The sequence below is a fragment of the Schistocerca gregaria genome, chromosome 3 (assembly GCF_023897955.1).
Source record: "Schistocerca gregaria isolate iqSchGreg1 chromosome 3, iqSchGreg1.2, whole genome shotgun sequence".
Classification (NCBI taxonomy): Eukaryota; Metazoa; Arthropoda; class Insecta; order Orthoptera; family Acrididae; genus Schistocerca; species Schistocerca gregaria.
Genome location: NC_064922.1, coordinates 166,514,317 through 166,533,531, shown reverse-complemented (window position 1 = coordinate 166,533,531; position 19,215 = coordinate 166,514,317). Strand labels below are relative to the sequence as shown.

At 46.0% G+C, this 19,215-nt stretch overlaps 1 protein-coding gene and 1 long non-coding RNA gene across 3 annotated transcripts in view; one reads left to right on the top strand and one right to left on the bottom strand.

The window, feature by feature from the left end:
- The window catches only part of LOC126355778 (tyrosine-protein phosphatase Lar), a 1,814,905-nt gene that overhangs the window by 1,558,925 nt on the left and 236,765 nt on the right, over positions 1-19,215 (bottom strand). The gene's annotated exons all lie outside the window — the stretch shown is intronic.
- LOC126355779 (uncharacterized) overlaps positions 1-19,215 on the top strand; it is a 297,536-nt gene that overhangs the window by 48,945 nt on the left and 229,376 nt on the right. The window lies entirely within an intron of this gene.

Here is a 19,215-nt window from a genome sequence, read left to right as displayed (position 1 = left end):
GCCATGACATCCACCTTTTGGAAATAATATATGTTTTCGTATAGTACTTCGTACAAATTACAATCCGTTGGCGGAGCATCATTATAGGCAAGGGAAAGCTCCAGAGGCAATAGGAAATTAACTTCTCTAGAAATGAAAACAGTTCTCCAAATCATGCCAGCTCAAAGTTTCAGTTTCCAGTGAAATACCAAATAGCGTGTGGACTAAAGAGAGGAGAGACTTCAACAACTAGTTTACATTCAAGAAGCTAGGGTCGGGGAAGTAGTTCTGTTCAATCGAGCTGAGAACTAAACACGTTCTTTAAGAGCAATCTGATCGGTTATAAAAGTAAATTAGGGAGTACCCCAAAAATAGTGCTAGGAGTGCCGTAAATTTGCGTGATATAAATAGTTGATATTATGGGTGTCGTTGGATGATTCATAAGACTGCGCGAAGATGATACTGTCGGATCCAGTAAACTTTCACCGCCAGAAGACTACAGAAATACAGGAGCGCCTGCAGCGGACGCACGATTTGTGCCAGGACCGGGAGCTGCCCATAAACGAGCGGAAAGGCAGAGTACTGGCCGGTTACGCTACTGCCGATCAATCACTGGAAGCAGTAAAACCGTAAAATATTTAGTAGTTCCCGTCCCAACCGACGGGAAGTGGAACGACCACAAAAACTAAATGTAAGAAAAGCTGATGGCCGTCCGAGGTTTACTGAAAAGAATCCTAAGGAAAGAGGCGGCTTGCAAAACAGTCGTTCAACGTATTATTGAGTACCGGTTACCAGTGTGAGCCTACCGCGGGGTAACAGAGGAGATAAAGAAGGTACAAGGCAGCAGCTTGTTTACACACGGATTTGTTCAGTATGCTCACGGGAGTTACGAAGATGTTCGGACACTACATGAGAGGCGTTGTGCATCACGGAAAGGTTTAATGTTAAAATTCCGACAGCATACGTTCCAACAAGAATCGGGCAACGAACAAGGTGGAGAGACAATCTTATAATAAGGGCAATGCCGATTAGGGCACGTCGAAACGACCAAAATTTGGCAAAGAGCCGTTGTGAAGTTATGCCAATGAAATGACAACCAATCAGCGAAGCGTGTCCATTTAATCTAACTTGCCCCCACTAACACGCGTTACGCCAGGGAACGGAATTATTAATTAACTTAGTTCGGTGTAATAGTTTCAGCTCAACAGCCAAAGTAAGGCAAACTTTAAATTCCTGGCCACGGCTAGTTCGGTTAGACTTCAATTTTCTGTTTTGCTCTGCAAACCTTGACTATTAAATCAACTATCTAGACGTTCCATGATGTCATTAATTCGTTAAGATAATAAACTATACTGCAGAAATAGCAGTGCAGTAAGATGGCCAAACTGTAGAACTCCAAGGCGCATGCTATTAAAAATTAAATCAAAAAGGTCAAGCATTTTAATGTTTGCTAACATACAGAATGGGTGAATTAACTTTTATTCTGACAAGTACAGTAGATAAGCAATTACGAGGGTTGTCCAGAAAGTAATGCACCGCATTTTTTTTTCTCAGCCTAAAACAATGCTACGAGTGCGAAATGTTACGTATGTATTATCTGGAGTCTCCTGAGAGAGAGCGCCAAGTTTCCGGCACTTCCGACAGATATCGTAGCTTCAGGACAGTTTCAAAATGGCGTGCGCAGGTGATGTACGTTACGAGCAACGTGCCGTCATTGAATTTCTCACTGCAGAGAAAGAAACTGTGCGGAATATTCACAAACGCTTGTGCAAAGTCTATGGAGCATCTGCTGCCGACAGATGTAAAGTTAGTCGCTGAACACGGAGGGTGAGGTGATGAGAAGGCGTTTCGGCGGAGCTCCACTATTTTCAGCGGGCGGGGAGACCATCCACGCCTGTCACACCTGACATAGCCCCCTCGGACTTCCGCTTGTTTGGGCCACTAAAGGATGCCACTCGTGGAAAACATTTTGAGGACCATGAGTAGGTGATTCACACAGTGAAGCAGTGGCTCCGCCACACGACAGGGCATACACGCCCTTGTTTCGCGCTGGAGGAAGGCCGCAGAACGGGTCCTTTAGTGTGTGTAAATCTCATTATGTTCAATAAAGAACTGTTGAAGAAAAAATGCGGTACATTACTTTCTGGACAAACCTCGTATGAAGTGTGAAAAAGAAACCAGAAATTAAATTTTTAACACTTTTTTTCTCAAATAACACATTTTATAGCAAATGCTCCAATTTCCTGCCACCATCATTGCTACATAGCTCATCAACAGACACAAGCAAACACACGAGCGATGTTAAAATCTTCTGGGTTATTAGGCCGCGTCATGTTTCTTCTAAAATGTTCGACGTTTCGACCCCTCTGCTGGGATCTTCCTCAGGATATTTTGGTGTCCACTACTGCTATAACACTGTCAGAGACGAGTGTCGCGTCCACTTATAAAGGGGGAATCTTCTGGCGTTCGTGCTGGAGAAGTGATAGTATTGGTTAAAATTCATGTGGCTACCATTGGTGGGCCACAGTCATAGGCTAATACAGAAGAAGGGGCGTTGGTAGCTCATCTCCTGTGGATACCATTGTCGGTCATAGTCACTGGATAGAAAGGCACTGTTTCACACTTATGCTGGAGAAGGGTTATTGGTTGAAATGCCTGGTACCGCTATTGGTTGGTCGTCATCAGTGGCTAGATTCGAAACGGACAGCCAGAAAATTCCTCCTTTATAAGTGGACGCGACACTCTGACAGTGTTCTAGCAGTAATGGACACCAAAAGATCCAGAGGAAGATCCCAGCAGAGGGGTCGAAACGTCGAACGTTTCAGAAGAAACATGATGCAGCCTAATAACCCAGAAGATTTTAACTTTAGTGACAACGGCCACGAAAGCCTGCAGACTTACATAAAACACACGAGCGGTCCTTGCAGATAGGCTATCGTTCTGCGGCTCTGGCTGCGCAACTTGACATTTCTGACCCACTGTTATTGGGAAAATTTTGGTGGAATCGACGTCCCCTACTAGTATACTATTTGCCTCCATCCTGTTTTACTCCCTTCCACGTAAACATTGCGAAAACAGCACGGCGAGAAACTCTACCGTGGCGTTTCCGTATCCTTTGTAGGTGGCGTAGGTCTTCCGGCGAACCAGTTTTGCACCGTGTTATTTTCGATCACAGCCTCGCCCACTGCTCACATACGCCGGACGTTCACCAACAGTGGATGTGTTGTCACCGTCCGTCAGGCACTGCCCTCTCGAGAGCCTTCGTGTCCGTGTAGTTTTCCACGCCTAAGCTATTTGAGATCTACACGCTGTGTGTAATGGAAATAGTTACAATAACGAGAGGGAAGTCGTTTCTTCTCAAGGATGGTTATCGCTACCAGGTGCACAAAAAAAATGTGATGAGTATACGAACTGGTTCGTCAACGGCCTTGCCGCAGGGGTAACACCGAATCCCGGCAGATCACCGACGTTAAGCGCTGTCGGGCTGGGCTAGCACTTGGATGGGTGGCCATCCGGTCTGCCGAGCGCTGTTGGCAAGCGAGGTGCACTCAGCAATTGTGAGACAAACTGAGGAGCTACTTGATTGAGAAGTAGCGGCTCCAGTCTCGGAAACTGGCATACGGCCGGGAGAGCGGTGTGGTGACCACGTGCCCCATCATATCGACATCCAGTGACGCCTATGGGCTGAAGATGACACGGCGGCCGGTCGGCACCGTTGTACCTGCACGGCATGTTCGGGAGGAGCTGAGACGATACGAACTGGTTCTGCGTGAAATCCGAACAGATGTAGTGGCGAGGCCATTTAAAACTGCAAATGGCAGAATCACGGCTCAAGAGCAATATTCTCGCCCACCTGACGAAGGAGATGCGAGGATTCAGAAACGAATGCGTAACTGAAGGAAAAGAGTTTATGAAGGAACGACAGTACCTGTTTCCCATATTTTCAAAAAGAGGAATTTCAAGATTCGAAAAAAAAAAGGTTTAAATTCTGCCGGAAATGTAACAGATTTGGAAATTTGTGGTAAGTTCCTACGGGACCAAAAAGCTGTGGTCGTCGGTCCCTAGGCTTACACACTACTTAATCTAACTCAAACTAACTTACACTAAGAACAACACACCCACGCCCGAGAGAGTACTCGAACCTCCGACGGGTGTAGCCGCGCGAACCGCGGCAAGACGCCACAGACCGTGAGGCAAGACTCCATAGACCGTGCGGCTCCCCACGCGGCTGTACCTATACCACATTATAGAGAACCCGAAGACTTCACGTGTAAAGGAAGCTATTGGGACGACCTAGAATTCTGGCCCTACTAAGGAGATTCATCTGAGTGAAGACATTTGAAAATTAACTAAAGGTTTAAAAAAAAATGGACCATTTCACAGTTGTTCAAAACAATTCAAATAACTGTACACCACACTCGATTACATCGGAAAAACAGAAGAAGAGACGAAACTATTTTCTGTTTGATTTTCTTCCGTCCCACACAGAAGTCAAAAACATAGGAAAGACTTTATTCCGGAGTAAAAGATATGATGCCTGTGTGGCCACCAAAATTGCAGTGTTAAAGTTTTAAATTACTGCAATTAAAGCTATGAAAACAGTCTTTTCTGTTGCAGTTTTCACTCCAACCAGTGTATGTGGAAGAAAATACAAGAACTGGGATGAACGATGGAACACACTGATCGAGAAGTCTTATTGCTTTCCCGCATGTGTGGTACTGTGGCACGTCTTCCACCTAACAGTGCCGATGAATAGTGGATGGTAATAACGGAGAGAATGCCCAATGGATGAAAGATTACGGAATTCTCAGACTACATGGTCAATCAATACCAATTGCAATGTGGATGTTTTTAACCAGCGGCACAGAAGCACGGATGTTGTTTAAGATTGGCATAGGGGAACTAAACTCCTAAATAAACCTAAAACCTCCGAACGTATACTTTCAGATAAATAAGATAAAGCAGGAAGCGCTAAATCCTGCATCTGTAATTAAAAAGGATTCCACTGACCTGCCTCTTCAAAAAAGAAGGAAAGGACAATTAGATCTTGAAAAAAGGCTGAAAGGCACTATAAGAATTTACGACTCAAAGCATTTAAGAAAATATTTCAAAACTCTGGCTTTATTACGAAAAACTGAGAGACAAAAAAATTCATAAAATTAAGAAGTTTAATCAGTCGCTGCAGTAATATTGTAGAAAGAAAAGAGGGTTAAAAATTAAACTAAAAAATGTACACAAAAAAATCAAACCTGCCTATGTAGGCTACAGACCTTAGACTGGATAAAATGTGAAGGGATGCTGTTGTTCCCAAACGGTAAACTGAGTCTCCCCACTTTTTCGGTTTCTGAGAAACCACGGCTAAAACATATATCTGTGTCGGAAACACGACGTTGACGTCGCGAATCACAAAGCCCACGGTTAGGAAGCCCAGGGCACCAAACAGGAGGTCATACAGACTCTAACCTATTGTCTTCTTCGCACCAAGTGCAGTGCCAAATAAACTACAAGAAGTACTTATACGTTTAGATATATCAGTTTCTAAATTTCACAGAGATCTTTCTGACATTAAACTAGGTAAAGGCGCCCATTCACAGTCTGACCTCATGTCAACAAGGAATACCTTTCACTGAGGATAGAAAATACTGGTTTTCCGAATGTAGGCGGAAACGAGTAAAAGAAACAGCATATTGGGTAAAGTATGACAATATCGAAATCGTCAGAATTTGTTGGCTTTTAAACGAATTGCACGACACATTTTCTTCTCTAATTCTTCGGACGCATACTTCAGTATTTTTCTGAACTGCAATTTCTTGTACATTATGCTCAGGCAATGTACTATTCGCTAACGTAAAAAATAATTATTATTATTATTATTACATTAAAATATTTTATACATATCTTCGACTAACCTTATTACAAAATTATTGTTATAGCATACAAAATATTTTACTGTTATTATTATTATTATTATTATTATTAAAATCGTACAGAATTGGTGGTGATGGAGAGTTGTATTATTTCTATACTGGGGGATGGGAAGGGAGGAGTGAGGAGAGAGGAACAGTAGCAAACTGTGTTTACTCACTCCCTTCCCAGAAGAGAACCCTTCACCCCTCTGCTTCTTACACACTATGAACTAATGGGATAGAAAAAGAGGTAGATGGGAGTTTTGATCTCCCCCCCCCCCCCCCCTACTTCCTGAATCCACATTAAAGTATGTCCGGTCGAAGTAATTAATAGGCAAAATCTTTTATGAAGATTTGAGAGAAGCGAAGATGACAATAAATTTTTAAGTTTTCTTAGCTAGTCATGTTGAGATAGCTCCTGTTCTTCTTGTCTAGGAGTCTGATACGTGCAGCTGAAAATCACACGTCAGGTCCTCAAGTTTGGTTTGAAATAAATAAATGTGAAGATTGTTGTTGCAGTATTTTCTACGTAAATATATTTCCCCGCATTCTAATATATCAAATAGTATTTTGATTTTTCACATTAACATAGTCCAAACTACACTGTTCGTACGAAAGTACAAAAACACGTCCGACGACATGAGACACAAGCTTACGACTCCCAAAGTCTGCAGAAATAACTATATTCCAAAGAGTATACAATTTTTGCTAATAAATTAATTTCTACTAGTTTTCGTTAGATTATTAATTTCGATTATTATTTCATAAATGAGTCCAGAAACAAACATAGGAAACAGTACGGGATTGCGTAATTAATAATAGAAATATTAAGTTGTCAATAATTTGTAATTTCAAATGTTTCTACAGAAAATAATTTTAACTGTACATTCAGAACTAGAACTTACCGATTACAACATCGAACCCAACTATTTTATAGATCAGTTCCTTTTCAGAAATTTTAGCTTGAAATATAACATTCCTCCTCCTGCTTCAAGACTGCTTGTGTCGCAGTTATAGTCGTAGGTTATTGGACACTTTCTTTGAGTTGTCAATGCTGTACGCCTGGTTGGTTAGGAAGGCGTTGAAGTTTGTGATGTCTAAAGATGGGTGTAATTCCGAGACGCGTAACATACTCTAACAAAAGAGTCAATTGAACATCTCATGACTCCATTGCGAATCTACAGCATTGGTTGCCAATTGTTTTTCTCCTCCCGAACAGGCCATGAAGGCCCAACGATACCTACCGGCCGCCGTGTCATCCTCAGCCCAAAGGCGTCACTGGATGAGGATATGGAGAGGGGTGTGGTCAGCACACCGCTCTCCCGGCCGTGTGTCAGTTTCCGAGACCGGAGCCGCTACTTCTCAATCAAGTATCTCCTCAATTTTTCCCCACACGGCCTGAGTGCTCCCCGCTTGCCAACAACGCTCGGCAGACCGGATGGTCACCCATCCAAGTGCTAGCCCAGCCCGACAGCGCTTATCATCGGTGACCTGACGGGAACCTGTGTTACCACTGCGGCAATGCCGTTGGCGAAATATAACATACTATGTTTAAAATTATATGAAAGTTTTCAGAAAAGCGGCTGAGATAATACTGACCCGTCCAAAATTCGAAAAATAATACTGGTATCGACATCTACTGCTGAAGAAAAGTAATGCTACAGAAGGATGTCCCGTTACAGAGTGTAATGATAGCGGTGTAAGAAATATCCTCTGCCATATACCTGCGGAGCATAATGTAGAGGTAACTTCAACGAGTCGACTAATCCATCTCAGCTATTTGAAGTGTCTGAGATGGACACCGAAAATTATTTCACCTAAGCGTAATACTCGAGTACGTTGGCTATAAGTACGCCTGCCTGTATTTTCACTACTCGCGACATCTGATACTGAGGACAAAACCAGTAATACGACGCATCTGCAGCCATGCACCCGACTGCGGTAAGGGCACAGCTGACCGTATCGTACATTCCGGGAAGACATTTTGGGCTGGTACGGTGTAGCGAATCGTTAAGTACGGCACCGTCAAAGGCAGAGCACAGAACTCTGTTATGGCAGTGCTGCGGAGCAGGCGTCGCCCTGTGGGCTGCTGCAACGTAATCAACATTTCATCAGCGCCGCCGGACGCAAGAAGCCGCTCTCGCACACGGCGCCAGCTATGTAGGCAACCCAGCAAGCCGCTCTGCTGGATATTGCGAACAAGTGATACAGCGGCGCCATAGGAACAACAATACATCAAGTAAGACCGATGGCAGGATTTGTCTGTTGAAGTATATTCACGAGAGTAGTTTGATTACATAATATTTAATACCTACACTGTAAAAACACTTGACAGAAGTGCGTAAGTGCACGCAACGTCTACTAATTGAGTACTAACCATACCTTTTATGTTTCTTTTATTATATTCTTCTTTTCACTGATGAATCAACAAGTCGACGACCCTCCAGTACTTCATTCTGACAGTTTTCCAGTGTCCACACAACCTTATAATTAAACCATGTATTACACGAATACTTTCTGGAATATGTCTAATTATCGCGAAATAATATTTTGCTTTTTTTGGCATCGCACTTTCGCGCAGTATACTGATCCTGGTGTGTGAGGCCTCGCCGACATCTGTGGCCGACCGGTTCTAGGCGCTTCAGTCCGGAACCACGCGGCTGCTACGGTCGCAGGTTCGAATCCTGCCTCGGGCATGGATGTGTGTGATGTCCTTAGGTTAGTTAGGTTTATGTAGTTCTAATTCTAGGGGTAAAGTAATAAACGAGTTCTGCTATTTCGGGAGCAAAATAACTGATGATGGTTGAAGTAGAGAGGATATAAAATGTAGACTGGCAATGGCAAGGAAAGCGTATCTGAAGAAGAGAAATTTGTTAACATCGAGTATAGATTTAAGTGCCAGGAAGACGTTTCCGAATGTATTTGTATCGAGTGTAGCCATGTATGGAAGTGAAACGTGGACGATAAATAGTTTAGACAAGAAGAGAAGCTTTCGAAATATGTTGCTACAAAAGAATGCTGAAGATTAGATGGGTAGATCACATAACTAATGAGGAGGTATTGAATAGAATTGGAGAGAAGAGAAACTTGTAGCACAACTTATGTAGAAGAAGGGATCGGTTGGTAGGGCACATTCTGAGACATCAAGGGATCACCAGTTTAGTATTCGAGGGCAGAGTGGAGGATAAAAATCGTAGAGGGAGACCAAGAGATGAATACACTACGCAGATTCAGAAGGATGTAGGTTGCAGTACGTACTGGGAGATGAAGAAGCTTGCAGAGGATAGAGTAGCATGGAGAGCTGCATCAAACCAGTCTCTGGACTGAAGACCACAACAACAAGTCTAGGGGACTAATGACCTCAGATGGTGAGTCCCATAGTGGTTAGAGGCATTAAAACATTTTTGTGAGACCTCCTCAACCTAAAAAAAAATCGCTTGCTTGACAACCACACGCGTACGAGTGTGCTTGCGCAAGCACGCGAATCCACAGAAGACAATATGCGTCTGGTGGTGCGGCGATGGTGTGTTGTACTACGAGCTGCTTTCCCCAGGTGTAACTATCACAGCTATATTTGTTGTCAACAACTGAGCCATTTTGCAGACGCAATCCAGGAACAACGACCAGGGAGACTGCGTGAAATCAAGCTCCGCCCGCGTTCTGCTAGACTGACAAAAAACACTACACGGGAGTTGAGATCGGACATCAGTCCGCGCACACTTTATTCCCCCGATCTTGAATGCTCTCAGGTTTTCATATTTTCTACTCTCTAGCGAACATCTTTCAAGAAACTTCCTTTCCGAGGAGAAAATGCGCTACGAAGACGTCTCCACGAGTTCTTCGCCTCAAAACCACGTGATTTCTAAACTTGCGGAATCGATAAAGTTGCTACAGCGTTGGCAGACTGTTGTAAATAGTGAAGGAGAACATATTAATGATGACTACAATCTCTCTTATGTGTATCTGTTGTGTTTATTATTATTAAGCTCTTGGGAAAACATGACGACGGCTGGGTCCGGCGGAGGTTCGAGTCCTCCTTTGGGCATGGGTGTGTCTGTCCTTAGGATAATTTAGTTTAAGTAGTGTGTAATCTTAGGGACTGATGACCTTAGCAGTTAAGTCCCATAAGATTCACACACATTTGAACAAAACATGACGAACTTAAGCAGTAACGCAACAGGTGGCTAAAATGTAATACCGCATATTCTTATCTGGACTGCTGCGCCGTGGGGATGCCTGCCACGTAGCGCGTCGAATAATCCGAGCCCTAGAGCGCGGGCGGTAGCAGGTGCGCCGCCTACAGTGGGCGGGGCCTGTCGCGGGAGGCGGTGGGCGTGGGGGACACGTCAGCCCGCCGGCGGTGGCAGCGCCCCGGCAATCGCCGCGATTGCGTCACTCGGGCTGTCAAGTGACAGCATTGTTTTGCCGTCAGGCGCCGGGGGCGGGTCGCAGCGGGGGACCCCCCCCCCCCCCCCCCGCCCTCAATCCCCGTCCCACGTCCCGCTTCACCCGAGCCGCTTGTTAATTAAACGCCGTGCCCGCCGCCTTGGTGCCTTCCTGCCTGTTGCCTGTCGGGATAATCTACTCAGCATAATGCTGCCACTCGTGTTACGCTAAGCCCCCCGACACAGAGATTAACTTGCCGAGCGCAGGGCGTCTACGTCTGCAGTACAGCTGCCGCCGCCGTTACCCTGTCTCCGCCTCTCCAGTTCGGAGGCGGGCCTCATGTGCTGCGGTGTCGCGTTGCAAATACTCAGGCGCCACCTCACCTCACGGTGGACGCCTCGCAGCGCGCGATCTGCTCTTTCGGGAAGGTGTCTGTCGACTGCCGAAAGGGTGGGACAATGCTGAAACCTGAACGCCTCTCCTGCGGCAGATGATGCGCTAGTCAAGTTCAGCTCCTTCGCGTTCTCTGAAGTTACTTCCAAACACCCGATTTCTGCATCTAAGCGCACTGGACAAACATTAGTGAGCCACAAGAGCGTCGCCCGGCAATTGGGTAAAACGCCGCCTCTAACATTGTCAGAGGCCTCAAAGCGGCGACCTGAAGTGTCGACACGTTTATTCGAATATGCCATATACAAGAGAAGCCTCTCTCTGTGTAAGCTACCGCTTCTGTTTTGCTCTTCTCTGGTGATAGGGAAGCCTGCGAGCAGAACGTATAAGTGACAAATTTTGCACAACGGATTTTATAACGCTAATTTGTCGGCCTGACACTTTACGCTCTCCAACCATATCCTCAGTATATGGTAGAATGTTCGGATGTGCTGAACTACAAACGCTGCCTCCACCACGGGGTTGCAAACATTAAATACACAAATAAGGAGATAATAAAATGACAAAGGAAAGTACTAGCTATGAAATGATACACTCAGTAGTATTAAATTCTTTACTCCTCTGCACCTTACTCTATACAAGATTACACAGTACGAGCAACATTTTAGTTCTGCCTATTCACATTTGGTAATCGCTCTGTCTGGCACTGTCCTGTGATATATTCGCGGTCTTTAATTCAAGCGCGGAATACTGACATCAGCTATGGAAATTGCAATTATATTTAGAACTACACTCGCTTCTAGCAACGTGAAGCCTCAGCATAGAACGAAAACGACACGTGATCAGCAATTTACTTTACTTCCCTAACTGCCATTGCGAATGTACGACCACTAAAGTGACCTAACGCTTATCGCTGCAAAAGTTCTCGCCTCAGCGAGATAACATAAATTCTACCTCACCAAAAGCTTCCGTAGGCACCTCGACGGCTGTCGTGGAACACCAGACGATCCTCAGGCTCTCGCTACAAGCACTCTGTCCCAGTAACGAGGTCGCACACCTCGCCAGGACCAACCTCTCTCCTCGGCGCCCCAGGAACAAATGTTTCCTAGTCGCTACGCTTTTTCGTAGCTCCTGTTCTTTTTTCTTCCCCCCCTTTAATGTTCGTGGCCAATCATGTTGCTAAAAGGCGTTCGTTTCCGAGCGCCGACCAATCTCAGTTTTGCAACCGACCGAAACTTCTAGAAGCTTCCAGACTGCTCTAGAAGCTTCCGCTCCGGCCGTTGGGAAAACCACCTACACGCCGCCACGCGTTTTGTGAGCGAGCTCCTGTGTCTTCTCCTTGTTCTCGGCCACGTGGCTCCCGCCAAGCCGTGGTCCACCCGCCTGGGGTTTCCAGTAATTTACGGGTGCTGTTGTCTTCAGCTCCCAGGCCTGCCTGCCTCGCTTGTAGACACAGCTCTCCTGCCAGCCTCTCGTCTCCGTCCGCTTCACTATCGCCCAACGTGCAGATATTCTGCTACAAATTAAGATCCCTAGCCGATGTCAGTGTCATTAATGGTTTCCTATCTCGATGTTTATACTATTAAAGGGTCTTTCGTTCCGGAGTGGTAGTTGTAATGTGGCTCAAACTGATGCCACCTTACAACTAATTATCATATCCAGCAGAGATGATGAAATGCAGAGATTTTGCTAGTTTGTGTTTGACCAGCTGCTTGACTGGCAACGGCCTTGCCGCAGTGGCTACACCGGTTCCCGTGAGATCACCGAAGTTAAGCGCAGTCGAGTGTGGTCGGCACTTGGATGGGTGACCAATCAGGCCGCCATGCGATGTTGCCACTTTTCAGGGTGCACTCAGCCTCGTACTGCCAACTGAGGAGCTACTCGATCGAATAGTGGCGGCTTCGGTCAAGAATACTATCTTAACGACCGGGAGAGCGGTGTGCTGGCCCCACGCCCCTCCTATCCGCATCCTCCACGGAGGATGGCATGGCGGTTGGATGGTCCCGGTAGGCCACTCGTGGGCTGAAGACGGACTGCTACATAAATTAAGAGTTGGTGATTTAGCGGGCCAGTCCAATGCGGTGCCCGGGTGTCCGTCAAGCCAAGAGCATGGGTACGGCTGCTATGAAGTTGAAAGATATACGTGTTCACACATGAAGAAGCAGGATGCACATAACGGAAACTCAAAAAATACAAGAACATCCGTAATGTGGAGTAGGAAACCCACTGGAATTCAAGACAGCTTCTAGTCTTCCCGGAAGTATTAAATACACGTTCTGCACGGTTTGCAACGGAATCTTGTACCATGTTTCTCCCAAAAATATTGGTAGGATCAGGTAACGATGATGGAGGTGGACAGTGATCGCACACCCTACTCTCCGAAGTAGACTACAAAGGCTCAGTAACAGCGAGATATGGTGGCACTGTGCAGGCCAAGGGATATGCGACACTTCAACCTTTCTCTCTTTCAAAACCAGTCTTGGATGATGTGAGATGTGTCACCAGAGAGCACAGCATCTCCACTGGAGAGCAAACACTGTACCATGAGAGGAACCTGATCAGTCAAAATGGTCAAATGATCTTTGGCAGTAATGCTATCTTGCACAGTAGTCATGGCGCCCATGAAATACCACGCAATTGCTGCCCAAATCATCACCGAACCGCGGCCAGTTTTCAGTCTTGGGACGTAAACACGGCCAAAAGTTGGAAATAGTGTGAAACAAGGTTCACCTAACCAAGTGTCTTTCTTCCATAGCTCTACAGTCCAAGTTTTATGGCCTCGGAGCACTTTTTCCTGTTAAGGACATTTGCATCACTGATGGGTGGTTTTGGAATTCCAGCTCGCCTTGCGCAGTTCCCCCCTTATGGAGCTCCACTGGTGTTGTTTCGGTGCTGACAGAGTTCGCAAGTTCGACATTCAGTTTAGCAGTGACTTTTGGGGCTGTCGCCTTCTTATTTTTGATGAAAATGCTCTTCAATGACCGTCTATCACGATCACACAACACATACTTTCGTCCAACATACGCCTTCGTAAATGACGTCTTTCCGATTTCCCTGTATGTGGTATAAACCTTCGATACGGTGAATCTTGATACACAGAGTACGTCTCCTATCGTAGTTCACTTAGCTCCGACATAATGAGCTTACAACCACACTGTTCACTGTTTGGACCGCGATTGTCGCTTTCAACTAGTTGAGGTACTGAACAGGTGTTGTCCGTGATCAAATCCAAAAGCGCAATCCACAGGCATGGTCAGCAACTGGATTCATGCTCAAGCGTATATTTCTCACGATGTTTCCATATTTTTGGACAGCCCCCGTAGAGAGAAAGGGGACTCTTGGTCCTATGAATGTTGAAATAAACATACTGCTTCATGTTCTCGGGAACCTGAACGAGTGAGTCAAGGCACGAAAAGCACCTCGAAAACATCAGAGAATCACTTTTCTGGCCTGGATAACAACCTCCCTACACACACACACACACACACACACACACACACACACACACACACACACCGCAGTTTAAACGCCTCATTGGGGACGAGGACCGAGACTCGTCGGACCACGCTACGTACCTCCACTCAGTCACTGTCGTGTTTCTGTGTTGTTTAGCAAACAGAAGACGTGCAGCCTTATGCACTGCTGTGAACAATGTTCTTTCATGCGAGGTAATCGACTAAAACGTCCACTGCGTGCTGCTCCCTTTGCAGGGGTTACTCGAAAACTGGAAGAGATTGAGCTCCGGTGCCTGTCATGAGTACTTTTTAACGACCACTGTGTTGATGCTGTGTTACGACTGCGATGGATGTATCATTCCTTGTACACACGCTGGACAGTGCGCGTTGATACACCAAAAAATGGGTAACTTCATTCAGGCCGTAGACAAGGGCACGTCCAAACGTGGCATACGTCATTACTTCGACGCATCTTACGACGTCGATGTTATACAACCGACTGGCAGATACATACTATTACACTGTCACGACTTCCAACAGTATTAATCTAGAGTGAAATCACTGGCTGGTGCAATTTGGACACCGTCAAAACGACCTCCTTGTTCAGGCCGTGAATATCGAGGGGTTATCCACCGGTCGCCATGTCATCCTCTGCGTTGCGGAGTCATGTAGATGCCGGTTGGAGGGTTTGCACACCATTCTCCTGACCGTAGAGACGCTACTGCTCAGTCAAGTAGCTCCTCGCGGCGCTGAATGCATCCTGTACCAGTCCTCGCAGCAAGGAACAACCCTTGACAGTAGCGGGAATAGAATCTGGGTCCTCTACAGGGCAACCATCTGCGCTAACCGCTCAGCTATGGACACGGAATGTATAGCGTCTACACCCATTCGAAGCGAGCACTGTGTTCTTTACGGAAGTGTTTAATACTTCGTCCGCTGAGCAGATTCCGACGAGCTCTACCCGCAAATGATTGCACAAATGCTTCTCCACTCATTTACTTCTCATGGTCATTATGAGAGGAGGCAATAGAATCTTCCTGAGCTCCGTCGCAAATGCTGGTTCTCCATACTTTATTTCGCGAAAGTCGTCCTCTTCACTAAAATGACTGTCAACGCAACACACTCTTACTGACCGAACCGTCTGGTAACAAATCTAACACTACGTCTCTTTGATTGCTCCGGTATTTTTTCATTAATTGTGACTGCAAACACATCACGACTACACAGACGTTCATTGAAAGTGTGCTTCACAAGAACTGTACAGTTTCATGAACTCGCCCAATAAACCATATTCGGCCATGGGCATACCCTACAGCTGGACTTTGGTATGCAGTGAATTTCATGTTACTATTCAATTACCATGACTCCGTCAAGCAGCATACCACTACTGCTGCATTAGAACACAGCAACATCCTCACTAGGCATCTGCATTAACTTACACTTGTGAAATGCACGATGAAAGTTAGCAACAAACGGCCTCAGACTTCGGAAACTCTACGACTACAGAATCTGCCTGGAGTGAACTGTGTTTCGCACAAACGACGCTTCCTACACCCACGCTGCTTTATCACGCTTTTCTCTCTATGGAAAACGCACTACATCCGGGGTTTGAACACGCTTAGGATTCTGCAGCAGACAGACGATAAAGGATAACGGTGAATAATCGTACATTGGACAGCACTCATCGAGTGATAAGCAGCCTTTAAGAAGTGCGTCATTATTGCTTATATACTGAAGAGCCAAAGAAACTGGCTGGTTCAAATGGCTCTGAACACTATGGGACTTAACATCTGTGGTCATCAGTACCCCAGAACTTAGAACTACTTAAACCAAACTAACCTAAGGACATCATACACATCCATCCCCAAGGCAAGATTCGAACCTACGAGCGTAGCAGTCGTGCAGTTCCAGACTGAAACGCCTGGAACCGCTCGGCCGTAACGGCCCGCAACTGGTTGGTACACCTGCATAATATAGTGTAGTGTCCCCGTCAACACTCTGAAGTGCCGCAACACAACATGACGTAGCAGTGACTCGACTAACGTCTGAAGTAGGACTGGAGGGAATGGTCACCATGAATCCTGCAGTGTTGTCCATAAATCCGTAAGAGTACGAGGGGGTGGAGATTTCTTCTGAACAGTACGTTTCAAGGCATCCCAGATATGCCCAATAATGTTCGTATCTGGGGAGTATGGTAGCCAGCGGAAGTTTATAAACCCAGAAGACTGTTCCTGGAGCCAATCTGTAGCAATTCTGGACGTGTGGGGGTGCCGTTATGTCCTGATGGAATTGCCCAAGTCCGTCGGAATGAACAATGGACATGAATAGATTAGACAGTTTGCTTACATACGCGTCACCTGTCAGAGTCGTATCTAGACGTATCAGGGATCCCATAACACACAAACTGCATGCGCCGCAAATCACTACAGAGCCTCCACCGACTTGAAAAGTCCCGTGGTGACATGCAGGAACCATGCCAGTACATTTTATCCGCTCGATACAATTTGAAACGAGACTCTTCCGACCAGGCAACATGTTTCCAATCATCAACAGTCCAATGTCGGTTTAACGGGCCCAGGCAACACGTAAAGCTTTGTGTCGTGCAGTCATCAATGGTACACGACTGGGCCTTCGGCTCCGAAAGCCCATATCAATGACGTTTCGTTGAATGGTTCACACGCTGACACTTGTTTATAACTCAGAATTGAAATTCGCAACAATTTGCGGGAAGAGCTGCACTTCTGTCACGTTGAACGATCTTCAGTCGTCGTTGGTCCCGTTCTTGCAGGATCATTATTCGGCCGCAGCGATATCGGATATTTGATGTTTTACCGGATTCCTGATATTCACGGTGCTCTCGTGAAATGGTCGTAGTGGAAAATCCCCACTTCATCGCTACCTCCCAACCCTCGTGCGCCGACTGTAACACCACGATCGAACTCCCTTAAATCTTGATAACCAGCCAGTGTAGCAGCAGTAACCGATCTAACAATTGCGCCACACACTTGTTGTCTTATTCAGGCGTTGCCGACTGCAGCCCCGCATTCTGGCTGTTTACATGTCTTTCTATTTCAATATGCATGCCTATACCTGTTTCTTTGGCGCTTCAGTGCATAATGTGGACGTGGATGTCGGAGAGGTGGGAAGCGGTAGCACGTACTATCTTCGTTATTCAGACTTCGGGTAACGTCCAGCCTGCTGTTTCCAGGAACGGACACATCTAACGTGTCTTCCGGTTGCCGCTAACTACTTTACCCGGTAACCTCCCTCACGTTTCGCCATTAGCCACTCCCTAAATGTGTGGCCCAATCTACCTGCTGCAGTGCCTGGAAACGACTTCGGCGCTGACGCCGCAATGATGTCACGTTCGCGGAAAATTACGCGCGCTTTAAGCTCGAATGTGTAGTATAATTAGAGCGCCGCGTAACATGTATCTCACACGGGACTGCGTAGTTTGCCTTCATTATCGCTGGGGATGGAATGTGTCGCATGTTTACGGTCACGTCTCTGGCTTTAGTCGTAATTGGCTACTGCTTTATCCTTTCCGCCAGACCGTGAAGCGGCCACAGCAGTGCGCATATGTTGCCCTAGAAAGGTGCAGTCGTAATGACGGGTGTTCTCGATAGCCCTTCCATCCGACGATCCGATCGGTTGAAAAACGTGTTAAGAGTACCACACTACCAAACTAGAAGGCGTGACATTTCATAACGTTACTGAAACGGATGTTCTATACGGCTATACAGGGCGTGACGACAAAGCGGAAAATAGTTTTATTTTCTGATCAGTTCAAGTTACCGAGACACGGTTTTCGGAAAATAATCGTACGCATTGGGAACTAGATTCCAAGATAGGTTCTCAGTGAACATCTCGTGTGGTATGATTGATAACCTGGTGATTGGGCCTGTGTTTCAGCCAAATCGCATGATACCTGCAGCATAAGCACACTTCTTGATGAAAGACCTACCTGCAGTTTTGGAAGAGGTGACGTCAGAACAACGACGGAAAATGTACCGCAATATGACGTAGCAGACAGGCATCCCAGTATGCGAGTAACACATTCGCTCAACGGTGGGTTGCCCGTGTCGGATCCAGATTACCAGACCCAACCCCATTACACTTCTGTTTACGGGTCTGCTTAAAGGGGGACGTGTAATTGTCGCTGTTGGCAGCATTAACGCCCGCCGTGGTGATGTTCGACGTGCAACACAAGACCCCCTCCAACTCGTTGATAAATGCATTCAGATGGGTGGGGGACTTTTCGCCATCCCGCCATTATACTGCCCACCACAGCGTCTACACAGCATTTCGGTAAGTAACATTCACACTTTTCTTCATCATCATTCATGGATGTGTGTAGTCTTCAACCCGCTCCAGTTGCGTAACGATCGAAAATCGGACACATGTTCATACGGATTTTTCCGTTTATTTTGATACGTACCATCACCTCACAAACTGTGTGACATTCCTCCTCAGTCACCCTGCATATATCTTTAAAAATTGTTTACGCAACAATGTGTAATTTTATGTTCTTCCTCGCAACTGGTTTTCACCGAAAACATAAAAGTTGTATATACGGCTTATTGGCTTATGACTAGCGTAGTACTAGAAAATACGAATTTTCTACAATATAAAGAAATGCATTAGTCGGACACATGGCGAATGCTACGCAACGTCAGTCCATAACTTTATGCTATGCACGTACAGGCGGAAAAGCGAACCGGAAATTACTGGCCAAAAGTAAGTATTACTTAAACGTAAATAGACAACATGATCAAGAAGGTCGCTCAACAAATAGTTATTTTGCACTTGACAGTTGTAAATTTCAGTATGCAATCGATAATAAAAGCATGGTGCTGATCAAGACAAAAATGCACAAAGCCAGCCGAAAATGGGTGAAAGTCCAAAAAGAGTTAATTAGTTGGTTGATTTGGGGATGGGGGCCAAACAGCGAGGTCATCGGTCCCAACCATCCCGCCATTTGCCCGATGCGATTTAGGGAAATCATGGAAGACCTAAATCAAGATGGCTGGAAGCGGGTTTGAACCGTCGTCCTCCCGAATGCGAGTACAGGGTCCTAAACACTGCGCCACCTCGCTCGG